The sequence below is a fragment of the Manis pentadactyla genome, chromosome 14, assembly GCF_030020395.1.
Source record: "Manis pentadactyla isolate mManPen7 chromosome 14, mManPen7.hap1, whole genome shotgun sequence".
NCBI classification, from domain to species: Eukaryota; Metazoa; Chordata; class Mammalia; order Pholidota; family Manidae; genus Manis; species Manis pentadactyla.
The window spans coordinates 66,541,862-66,554,394 of NC_080032.1; the positions used below are offsets into that span (position 1 = coordinate 66,541,862).

The 12,533-nt window shown below is 40.7% G+C and overlaps 1 protein-coding gene and 1 pseudogene across 1 annotated transcript in view; one reads left to right on the plus strand and one right to left on the minus strand.

The window, feature by feature from the left end:
- The window catches only part of KLRB1 (killer cell lectin like receptor B1), a 50,306-nt gene extending 39,547 nt beyond the window's left edge, over nucleotides 1-10,759 (minus strand). The window contains 1 exon segment of the mRNA XM_036909894.2: nucleotides 10,626-10,759. The gene's annotated coding sequence lies outside the window, so the exon portion shown is untranslated.
- Nucleotides 4,953-10,733, plus strand: LOC118924775 (C-type lectin domain family 2 member H-like; annotated as a pseudogene).
- Nucleotides 10,760-12,533: the final 1,774 nt, after the last annotated feature.

Here is a 12,533-nt window from a genome sequence, read left to right on the forward strand (position 1 = left end):
TATACAGATGGCTCCAGTCGTGGGCAGGGCTTTCCATCCTAAGACAGACAATATTGATGGAGAATGGAGAGGGGAAGAGCAGCCAATGGGCTGAGTTGCAGGCAGTATGGCTTGTGATCACCTGGGAGCCCTCCCCTCTAGTTGTCTGCACTGACAGCTGGGCTGTGTATTAGGGATTGACCCTGTGGCTACCGACATGGTACCATGCCAACTGGAAGGTTGGTCACCATTCCCTTTAGAGGTAAGAGTTGTGGCAAGACTAAGGGCCTCTGGTCAGACTAAGTTACTGTATATTATTCAACTGGCCATTTCCCTTTGGCATCCCCAGAAAATGATGAAGCAGACACACTGGCCCAGGTACATTGGCTAGAAGGAAAGTCTGCCTGTGTGGCCCATTGGTTACATCAGCGTTTGTTGCACACGGGGCAAAAGACAATGTGAGCTGTATGTAGCCCATCTGTGGGGCTTGCCATTGACCTTAAAGAAGTCAGCAGAGCCCAGCAGGAGTGCCTTGTGTGCTCCAAGAGGGACTTACACCAAGTCCCTCAGCAACATGAGACAATAGTAAAGGGGCCGATACCCCTTGTCAGGTGGCAGATCGACTATATTGGGCCTCTACCCACATCAGAAGGATATCGGTATGCCATGACTTGTGTGGACACAGCTACTGGCCTGTTGGTTGCTTTTCCTGCACATCATGCAGATAAGCAAACTAACAAAAAGGGCCTAGAGCATCTCTGCAGCCTATGGCTGGCCACAGGTGATTAAGAGTGATCAAGGTACCCACTTCACTGGCCATACTTTACAAGAATGGGTGCAGCAATTAGGAATAAAGTGGAAGTTTCATGTACCATATAACCCTATTGGGGGATAACAGAGTGGTATGATGGCTTGTTGAAATCTGGCCTGAAGTCAGACACCAATAATCTATGGGGCTGGTGAGTTCGTTCATGGCCAGTGCTATGGCATTTGAATGAGAAGCCCGGAAAATGAGCCTTGAGCCCTGTGGACATGCTCACACACATTACTGCCTCTCCTATACAGCTGTATGTGCAAACCAAAGAAGAGTTATTGAAGCCAAGATATGGCCAGCAGAGCAACATCCTTCTGCCAGCCCAACTCTGTTAAGCCCTGAAGACTCTGTTCAGTGGACATGGCTGTGCACATTTTGATACAAGGACCAGTGATGGCTGGTCTTTTTCGCACTTTGGGAAAAAGGCCTGGAAGCTGGTCTTGTATGTATTCCTGGAGTAACAGTAGAGTGGCCCCCAAAGATAACAGAGGTGTACCCAAAATGTCCAGGAGGTAAAAGCATCTTATGGGGAAGTTGTTTTACCTTTATGGCCAGTGTGTGTACATCCCATAGCCCTATATATTGACCCTTCTGTATCTCCCACAGGGAGGGGGGTGAAAGGCTGGTACACTAGACCAGGACAAGATCCCTTTCCTGCCACTATCCTATCACAGGACCACTCTCTTGTATGCATCCTACCTGATGGACAAGATTTGCCTATGCTGGTGTCATTAAAATATGTATCTTATCACCCTTAAACTTATTTTCTATTATAGTCCCTGTGGTCTAGACCTGCCCCCTGACTGCAGCTGTCATGTGATGATTGCTCTGAACTCCCTACCTGTTCAGCTACTGCCTGCCTGTGGAATGGGCTAGCTATGGCTTAATTTGCATAGGACTTTGAACCTAGCTGAATCCTCTCACTTGAGGATTAACATGAGTTTATTGCTGTTGCTACTGTATGCTATTAGTCTGTTTTCTTTCCCAGGGGCCATTGTGGAAGATGGGGAATGAGTAGACTGTAAGGTGCAATTTCTGGAGGGGTGGGCTGTGGGTAAAATTGTAGTATTTCCAGAATCTCTTGCCTGGCCTTAGTGCATCTCCACATCAATAGGTGTTTCCAAGGGGTGGAGAGGAGTAGTACATCTCTATATCAATAGGTAATTACAAGGGAGAGCAAGGGACCGGAGAGGTTGAGTGGGATCCCTTTTTGCAGCTGGGTTGCAAGAGACATGAGTAAGCAGAAGTGGACAACTGCTTGTAAGAAATAAATGGGTTTCTCCCACTTTATTTCTCCCTTTGACTGTCTTTGGTTTCAAAGGTGTTTTGTCCTGGATTTCCCCCACTGGAGTTACAGAATCTATTTTAGTTTTGTTTACTTTTTTATTTCATAGGTTTTTTCTTCCAACCATTTGAATATGTCATCTCAGTGTCTCCTAGCCTGCAAAAGTTTTTTTGCTGAGAAACCTGCTAAAAGCCTTATGAGATTCCTTTATATGTAAAACATTTGTTCTCTTTGTCTTTGATTTTAGGTAGTTTTCTTACAATGTGACTTGGAAAAGACCATATTGGGTTGAAATTTTGGGGTGACCTATTAGTTCCATGAACTTAGATATCTACATCTGTCCCAAGATTTGGGAACTTCACAACTACTGTTTATTAAATAAGCCTTCTGCTTCTTTCTACCTCTTCTCCTAGGAGTCCAAGAATGCATAGATTATTTCTTTTGGTGGCATCCTATAATTCATATAGGCTTTTTAAACTTTTTCATTCTTTTTGCTCCTCTGACTGTATGATTTCAAAATAACTGTGTTCTAGTTCACAGGTCAAAATCTGTTGCAGCTCTCCTTGATTCTTTGGTGCAGGGCTCTATGTAGTCTACAGCTCTAGGATTTCTGCTTGGTTTAATGGTTTCTATTTCTTTGTTTATTTAATGGTTTCTATTTCATTTTGTTTATGCATTGTTTTCCTAGTTTCATTTAGTTATCTGTGTTTTCTTTTAGTTCACGGAATTTCTTTAGGAGAATTATTCTGAATTTCCTGTCAGACTGTTCATGATCTCCATTTTTCAAGGATCTGTCTTTGGAATTTTATCAGTTTCCTCTGGAGGTGGTGTCATGTGTTGTTGCTCACTCATGGTGTTGGGGGCTGCAGTTGTGGATGTAGGTACCTCTCTGGTCTTTACAGACTGTCTTTGGAAGGCAAAGCCCTTCACTAGTCAGCTCAACCAGAGACTTTGGGTGGGCAATCTAGTGGTGCCCATTGGTGGACTTCCTGCTGGAGTCCTTGGGTGGCCTGATGCTCAAAATGGTTGATAGCCTGGGACAGGGGTGCTCAGCCCAGTGCTGGTCCCACAGGGTCCTGGGTTCACAGGTGCTCCCATGGAGCCTGGGTCGTGGGTGTTGACTGGGAGCCTGAGTTCACAGGAGGGGTCCCGGAGCCATGGAGGTCAGCTGGTGAGAGGATGTGCTGGAGCCTGCCAGGAGTTTTCTCGTGAAACTAGATTTGGGAAGTGCTGTGGTGAGCTGGGGATGTGGGTTCCTAGGAGCCCACTGGGAGTCTGATGACAAGGGCCAGAATCCTGGGGCCACTGGAGCTGCCTGGGACCATGGGAGCCTTCAGGTAATGGAGGGGATCAGGAGCCTTGGCTCATGGGAGCCTTCTTGGAATCTGAAACTGTGGAAGATACCTGGAGCCACGGGGGACCCTGTGGCCACTGGGCTGCGTGGGGCTGCTGGGGCACATGGGCCTGGATCCTGTTCCCAGCGGCCTTCTGTAAGCCTGGGGCCAGTGAAGCTGCCTGAAGCCACCGGGGCTGGCAGGTTTCCAGGGTGAACTGGGGTCTGGTCCTCCAGGAGCCCTCCTGGAACGTGGTGCCATGGGAAATGCCTAGGACTGCAGGAGCCAGGAGGCCCCATAAGCCAGGATTCACCATGGCCTGCTGGTGCCAAGGATGCCTCTTGGGGCTGCTGGACATGTCAGGGGCAGTGGGGGCCTGGGTTCTTGGGAGCCTGCAGGGAGCCCTGCTGTGGGAGCTACCTGGAGCTACGGATGGTGTCTGGGGCCTCTGGATTACAAAGCACTGAGGTGAGTTGGTTTCTTGATTTGTGGGAGCCGGCGGAGGAGTCACAGGAGCTGCCCGGGGCAGATGCCTGGGAGAAATGAGGCCTGTGTTCCCAGGAACCTGCTGGTAAAACCCCAACAATGGATTAAGTCATCACTCTCTGAGCTATTTGCCAGAGGGCCTATCTGGAACTGCAGGTGCTTTACTGAGTAAGGGACACTCTCATAGAGAAACTGGCATGCGCTAAACTAACTGAAAGTACTAGAGTAACCTCTGCTTCATTAGCATGCTAGGATTCCTGCCCATGGAGGTGCTTATCCACCATTTTTTTAATATGTTATGTATGAACAAGCATGATAACATGCAATGCTTGCACACCAATAAGCACAATCCCAGTCATCAGAAACACCCTGGACATTTCCCTTTCCTTAAAGAATAAATATTTTCTCTGACCCATAAAAGCACTCTTCACATAATCCTGAGGAGGTAGTCCAAACAATCGCTCTTGCCTTTATGTTTGGTTGCCACAGTAAAACCCTCTTGCTGCTAAAGACTGTCTTGGAGATTGGCTTTCTGTCACACAAGCAGACAAACATACCTCTGTGCTGTTTCACCGGGCGCCTGGTGTCATGGGAGTCACCTGGTCACTGGAACTGCCAGGCACAAGGTGGGGCCTGGATTAGCAGGAACCTGCAGGGAGCCACCTGGGGCTTCAAGAGTCAGCTTGCTGCTGGGCAGGCAGCTGTGGGGTCTGTAGCGAAGGCAGGCACTCATTTCACTCTTTTTTTTTCTGTCTCTCTGTAGGGCGGCCCAGGCTTGGGGGAGGGTACTGAGGGCCTGGGTTCCCAGGACCCCACTGGACGCTCTGCTATGGGAGTTGCCTGGGATCCCTGGGTCAGGCAGCATCAGGGGAGCACCTGGAGTCCTCGGCTCTTGAGAAGGTATTTTCATGTGCAGGTCATAAAATTCATGCTTAGGTCGCAGGTGGTGAGCTAACATCTCTCTGGAGACACTTTTATTTCCTTCCAATCTGTATGCCTTTTATTTCTCTTTCTTATTGCCCCTGATAGGCCCTCCAGTAAGATATTAAACTGGATGGGTGAGGGCAGACACCCTTGCCTCATTCCTGATCTTTGGAAGAAAGCATTCACTCTCACCATTAAGTAGGATGCTAGCTGTACTTTTTCTGTAGCTGATTTTTTCAAATTTAAGGGAAGTCTTTCAATTCCTAATTTGTTGGGATTTGTTGTCATGGATGACTAAAATTTTTTTCACATTTTTTCTATATTTATTGAGATGACCATATGCTTTCTCTTTTCTTAGTCTTCTAATATGAATTACACTGATTTATTTTCTAATGCTTCCTTCAGTACTTCTATCCAGATCTCTTAAAAAGGAGGTCAGTTTGGACTGTTTCTTATATATTTCTTTTCAGCTTGCTTTCTACTCTTTTTGTTTCTTGCTCTCTCATCCCCAAAACTGGAAGATTCCATAGGGAAAAAGACTCAGTTTCTCTTATCTCTGGTGCTCTTTGGACAATGTCCACCATCTATGGCCAGGACCTTTAGTGGGAGGGGTTGGCAGTAGGGGAATTGAGGTGCAGCTGACCTCAGGGTTGAGTCTGATAAATTTAAGGTTTTCCCTAAGGCCTTCATGATATTGAGATTATGATATTTGCATTTTATAGGTCAAGAAAAGCTCCAAGGAAAATGTGCAGCAAACACATCTGCTAAGATAACTTTCTGTTGCCTCCTTGTTACTGCTGCATGCCTAGCTGTTGTGACTGTACTTCCTATTGCTTTAGCAGGTAAGTTGCTTAGTCTCCAAACTTCACAATGTTCTCCACACATTTATATTGTCAATAAATAATTACTGAGCTTCATTACATGCCAGGCACTGTGTGGAGTTCTTGAGGTATATCAGTGAACAAAACACACAAAATTCCTTGCTTCCAAGGAACTTACATTCTAGCAGGAAGACACGGATACCACAATACACAGAGGTGCAGTGGAAGTGGCTGCAGTTTACTGAGAGTGGTCGAGGCAAGTCTCCTTGAGATGATCTTGCAGCAAGCTTTGGAAGGAGATGAAGGAGCCTTGCGGCTAGCTGGAGAAAGCACTCCCAGCGGAGAGACCATGTAGAGCAAAAGCACTCAAAGGAATCACCCTGCTGGGTCTGAGGAACAGCAAGGAGGCTGCTGTGGCTAAAGCTAAGAAAGAATAAAGAGTAATATGATGGGGGTCAGAGGGTGATAACCTTGTAAGTCATTTAAAGATTTTGTCTTTTACTTTGAATGAAATGGGGAAGACTGGGAAGAGGGACATTGTAGGACTGGAATGTCATAACCTGACTTCCACTGTAGAATAAGCAGTTTGACTGTTATATTGAGAACAGATTGTTTGAAGACAAGAGTAGAATCAGGGAGACCTATGAGGGCAGTCTTACAGAAATCTAGGCAAGAGATGAAGATGACTTGGGCCTGGTGTTAACAGTGGAGGTGGGGGAGGGTAGTCACATATGGGTATTTTGGAAGTTGAGTCAACAATATTTCATATCAGACTGGATACGAAGTTTTAGAAAGAGAAAAGTCAAAGTTAACTCTAAGGATTTTCTCTTGAACCATGGCAAATAAGTGGTTCCCATCCTTGATAGTAGAATGCTGTGGGTAAAGGAATTCCATCTATGGAGCTATTTCCTGACATGTCGCAATCAGAATTGCCATTTTATTAAAGAACTATTCAGGTGAGATCTCTCAGTTTTTATCCTCTACCTACATAGATGCGGAATGCACAAAAAGTACAGGAGAACTATATGCTCAAAATAAATTCCTTTGTAGATGTAGGCAATAAGTCCTCAGCCTTACTTGGCGTACTTAATTAGGTCTGTTAGGAAGAAATGACTTACCAATATTAGTAAGTAACTACTATGTATATTCTGATTGTATTAGTGATCTTCAAAAGCTTTCCGTTACTACAACTCTTAAATGTGATTTAAACGTTTGTGAAAACAAAATATACCCTGGTAAATTTTTGAGTTATCATTTAATACTTTTTATCAGAGATTTAACTAGTTGCAAATGATGTAATTTCCAGCACACTGTAAATCTGCAATTTCGAAGTATATTTCTGGCATTTTAAAATTAACCTGTTGCTTTTTCTTTTACATGTATCTATTGGAATCTGAATAATGTTGTGATTTGAACCTGTTATTATCTATGTTAAGAAACACAAGAAGAAAAACTTGCTTACTCTAGAAAAATTTTTTGTTAATTTTCTTCAAATGCTTAGTTAAATATTGTTTCTACTCTAGAATTTTATCAGAGTATAATATGTAATATCTTGGTATACTTAAAAGTCACTTACCTTTTGTTAATATTTTTTTCATTTTTTCTGCCACAATGTATGTACCTACATTGAAGTGTAATTTTTAAAAGTCATATGACCATAAGACTCCCTTAAAATAACTTATTCTGGATTAAGTTAGACTTACAATTTTTAGTAATATTTAAAAATAACATATATTATAAATTTGGTAATTATCAAAAGTAAATTTACATATTTATTAATATATGTGACTTAATCTATATGCTATTCTCAGTAGTTTGCCATAAGGCAGAGTCTGTCATGTATAGCTAATCTTATGAGTTATTATTTGGGAATTATGACAAAAAACATATTACTTTTTTAGTAAATGCCTGCACAAAATGTTTAATATTTGCCTTTTGAAGTAATTATATTAGAATCACTTATAAATCTCCGAAATAAATCCATTAATAAAACTAGAAATCAAGGTGAAATTTTTCCTATGAATATAATGGGAGGAAGTGGTCTAATCTAATAATCTCCCTCCTCCCCTCAAAAAACTTAATGGGTCTAACAGCATCAAATTTTATTTTCATTACTAACAGGAAGAATATGTTAAACATCTTATATGAGGATATAAGATGAAAATTGACCATAATTGGAGTAAATATTTCATGTTATTTTATAAAATTAGTTTTAACTACTTCATTGAAATCTACACGAAATCATGTAATTTACCAATGGGTTTTATTCAACATAATTTAAAATATATTAGGTCATCTCCCCAAACAGTTCAGTTATATTAAAAGCAGTGATACTAACCTTGACAGCTAGCTATTCTCACTCCATTACCCAGTGACTCACTCTAGGGATGCAGATTGAGCATTTCTGTAAAAAATTGCCTACCTTTAAATATAAGAGGAAATAGAAGTCATCTTTGGTATTGAATATTTCTTACCAAATCTCATCACTTTCACTAGACCCTTCGAGAAGTAGTGGTTCTTTGTTAGATGCTAAAGGGGGAAAAGGTGAGGTTATGAGACATAGCTATTCTTCCCACAGCCTACATTCTGAAATCTTGGTTTCAGAATATTCCCAAGGGCTGAAATATTTTTTGTACATATTTAACAGAAATACATATAAAATAGAAAACTGCTGGAAGCCCTAAATTGTATTTTGGTACCAAAATCAATTTTTTAATGATGTTATGTTTTGTCCATGGGATAGTTCTGTACACCCTAGGAAGTGTACCATAATAACACCTAGGACAGGGAAGGAGTGGCCTTTCTTTTATCACGAAGAAGAAGAGCTAATATTAAGGAAGAAGTGGGAAAGGAGAGTCTGAGAGTCTCTATGATACTAGGAAAAAGTACTGCAGAGCTACAGAAGTTGATGCTGTAGAAGTTGGTTTCCCTAAAACCATTAGTGCCCATGTACTGCTTGGAAAGTCCAATACACAGCTGCCCCACTTGAAGACCACTGGATCGATGACTACTGTGCTCAGAGTTAAGACTCAGTGATGAGTTCAGAAAGCAACAATCAAAAGTATATATTTCAAAACTGACCTTGGATGGTAAGTGGAAAAGTAGGTAGAAAAATTTTATTTATTATAATTATTTGTGACTGTCCAACTTTCAGGAAGAAAGTCAGAGCTGCTCTCAGAGTATCCTGTGAATGTTACTTGCCCCCAAACATGGATTGGGTTTGGAAATAAGTGTTTTTATTTTTCTTAAGAAACAAGAAATTGGACATTCAGCCAGATCTTTTGTGCCTCTTTAGAAGCTCATCTTGTTCAGTTTGAATCTGCGGAGGAACTGGTAAGCAATATTGTGGGATCATATTCTCTGTTGAATACTTAGCTTCCTGAAAGGGAGAGGCTGCGTAGGATTTAAACTGAAAGGTAAGGAAGGATCCCATTTCAGGCAGACTGAGGGCCATGGGATGCACACTAGTGCCTGACACTTGTATTCTTTGCCTGCAACCCTGAGAGGCATTTTAGATACATTCTCTCATGTAATCCCCATAGTTAACCTGCAAGATTAGATGTATTGTTCTCAATGTACTAAGAAGTATGGTAATCATATGATTTATCATTCAAATGGGGACATTTTAGGGAGTTAAAGTGACAATATTAATATGATGCTAGAACAAAAGTCATAACTAGGATTTTCCCAGTCAAACTGGGATGGAACATGACTTTCAATAAAGTAATTTAAGATCAGAGACACTGAATGACTTTAGCTGAGAATTAGGGCCTAGTCTAACTCCAATGACTAGACTAAATTTCCCAATTATATCATGCTATGATCCCAAAACAGAAGGCTGTAGAGAGGAGAGACTCAAGAGTATTAAGAGAGAAAGATATATGTTTTCTATTTCTGTGTCTTATTACAGAATTTTCTGAAAAGATACAAAGGCCCTTCTGACCACTGGATAGGCCTCAGAAGAGAATCCTCACATCACATTTGGAAATGGACAGACAACACTGAATACCACGTCTGGTAGGTTTTAAGGTTTTTTTTTCCTTCTCCTGTTTGTGTGGTTATGAATGTGGATTGTGCTTATGAGACAGTAAATTTAGTATCATGGACTGCTTACTGCACTAGGGCATAAGACATGTAAATCCTATTTATGCTTTTCATTTATTAGCTGTGCCTTTGGAAAAACTACTTATTGTGATTTCAGTTGAAATCTTTAACACGATGATGACGAGATAGTTTTTATACTCTCACCCAATGATTTAAATGTTTCTCTGTTGAAATCCCTGTTTAGAATGTAGGGAGAACAGCTGATGCACAGCAAGGATTCTAAAATCCTAGAAAGCCACTGATGAATTGATACCCACAAAACTCTTGAGCCCACTCTTGCATACATTCATAAAAGGAAGATCTTCTGGGAACCAGTGGGGAATTTCTCCTAAAGTTGTATCACCAGAAAGAATTTAGTAACTGTTTCTTGGATTGTGAACATTTCCATGGGTATTTTGGAGCAAATAAATGTAGGGGGCCCAATAACTTTCACCAATTAAAGCTAAGCTCTTGAGGAATTCGCTAGAAAATATTTTTATTTCCACACATTTATGTAACAGTTCAGGAGAAGACTGAAAATAATCTTCACTGAAGGCCACCAATGGCAGTAGTTCATTTGAGGACAACAGCAAGCACTGATTAAACACCTAATCAATAATACACACTGCGTTCGGTATGGCTGAATCATGAGCTCTGTGATATGTAAGCAGGGCCTTGAGATGTAGAAGGAACTGAGTACAGGAATGGTGTTTATTATTGTGAAGCCATATAAGAGACATGTTTTTATTTTTACTGCTCTCTTATTCACATTAAACACCTGGAGTGGGGGCGCTGAAGATGTTAGTGGAGGAATGAGTGCAGGGGTTCAATCGATGGATATTTAATACTTGGTGTTTGGTTTTAGGTCTGTCATCAAAGGAGGTGGGGAATGCGCCTACCTGAATGATAATGGAGTCAGTAGCGCCAGGGTCTACACAGACAGGAAATGGATTTGCAGCAAACTGAGTAACGTCTGCAGATGCCAAGTTTCTTCCAGATCTTTATAGGTAATTCCCCACTGTGGGGGACCATAACATTTCACTTTTGTCTTACAAAGCCATCCCTGAGGAACATAACACAAGGATATGGAAGAGCATGATTCTAAATTACATAGATTTTAAATTTAAGTTGATATTTGTATTTAAAACCCTGAGTATAATCAATATCAATCAACTCATCTTTTCTGTAGACATCCTTTCTTTGCCTAAAGATGACCATGCTGGCTGACACCATTCAAAATGATTTCAAAAACTAATGAGAAAAATTACAATTGGTCTGTGACCTTTAAAAAATTATGTTAACATATTCAAAATTCTCTTATTACCAGTTAGAAATATATAGGGAAATTTAAAAAGCACTAAAATTAATATTTATTTTGTATTCTTTTAAAACATTAAAAATACTGACAAATACTTTTTATGCTTTCTCAGTGCTTATATTTTAAAGTGTGCTAAATAAATTCTATACCTATAAAGAAATACTATTCTTTATTTTACTCTTTAATGGATTAAAAATCTTGCCTTTAATATCAAATTAATCACAGAGTTAATTACTCAAATTCTTTAAGTATTCAATACCCAATCTCAGAACTACTGAATTTTATTAAATATATGACTGAATTTTTAGAAAAAAATATTTTAAATGTAGCACTGTACTGATGAGTCCTCAAAAGAATAAAATAGCAATTTACAGTGCATCCTTTCTTTATATTATGTACTTCCATTTCTACTTCCTTGGTGTACTGTCACCAAATCTTCTGCAAATTGCCAAATTTTACTGTATATATTTTACATATATATTATTAAATAATTTTCCTTCATGATTTAACGCTTTTTTTCAGTGAGTAATAACCTTATTTAACCCTAATAATGCTTTCTGCCTGACAATCCATTTCATCTCAGGTTTCCTAAGAGTTGGGGACTATTTCTAGTTCATGTCTCTATCATAAGAAACTAACACAATGTCAAATACAGGGTCTGTTCAAAACTGTGGCTATGCCTTTATGACTGTGAGACTCTGCCCTATTTTCTTCATTTCTGTTAACTTTCCCACAAAGAAGCTAAATTTCTACAGAACTCTGAAAAGCAAAAAATAAAAACAAAAAACCTGGTAAAAAACTAAACCCAAGATATCATATTGATAAACTGTGTGTGACTGACTCACAAATAAAATTTCGGTCAAACTATTCTAACAGTAAAAATGCTTAGTATCTTTGCATTCATATGGTATCTGTCTCCTTTAATGTCTTAATCTTTGGGTCAAAAAGCTTCTGCTAAGCCCTGCAGCCCTGCACACAGGCTTGTTAATCATCAAAAAGTATTTTGTTCACAGCTTAAAACTGGTGCAACCAGCCCCTTACCTGAAGTTCGCCACCCCACAGGGAGACACGTAAGTGTGTGTACAGAAACGACTGGATCATCAAGGCCTCGTAGGAACATTACGGCCAGACCTGCATCAACAAGAGAACCGGAGTCAACGAACCAAGGACAAGGAGTTTCACAAGCCTCCTCGGACCCCTGCTTATGTCCAGATGTCTGTGGTTGACTGTTACTTCCTGATCACAACCGTCCCCCGTTCTGCTTTCCTGACATAAATAAAGCCTAAACTGAAATGGTTCTTCATATTAGTAAGCCATCTTAGTCTCCTGGCTTTCTGAATAAAGTTGCTTTTCTTGGCCCCAACACCTTGTCTCTTCACTTACTGGCATGTTGTGCAGCAAGTGGCACGGGCTTGGTGTTGGTAGCACTGTGACCCTAATTGGCCTAGTTTTCTTTTATGAACTAGCTTTCAAGCCTTATATTTAAAGT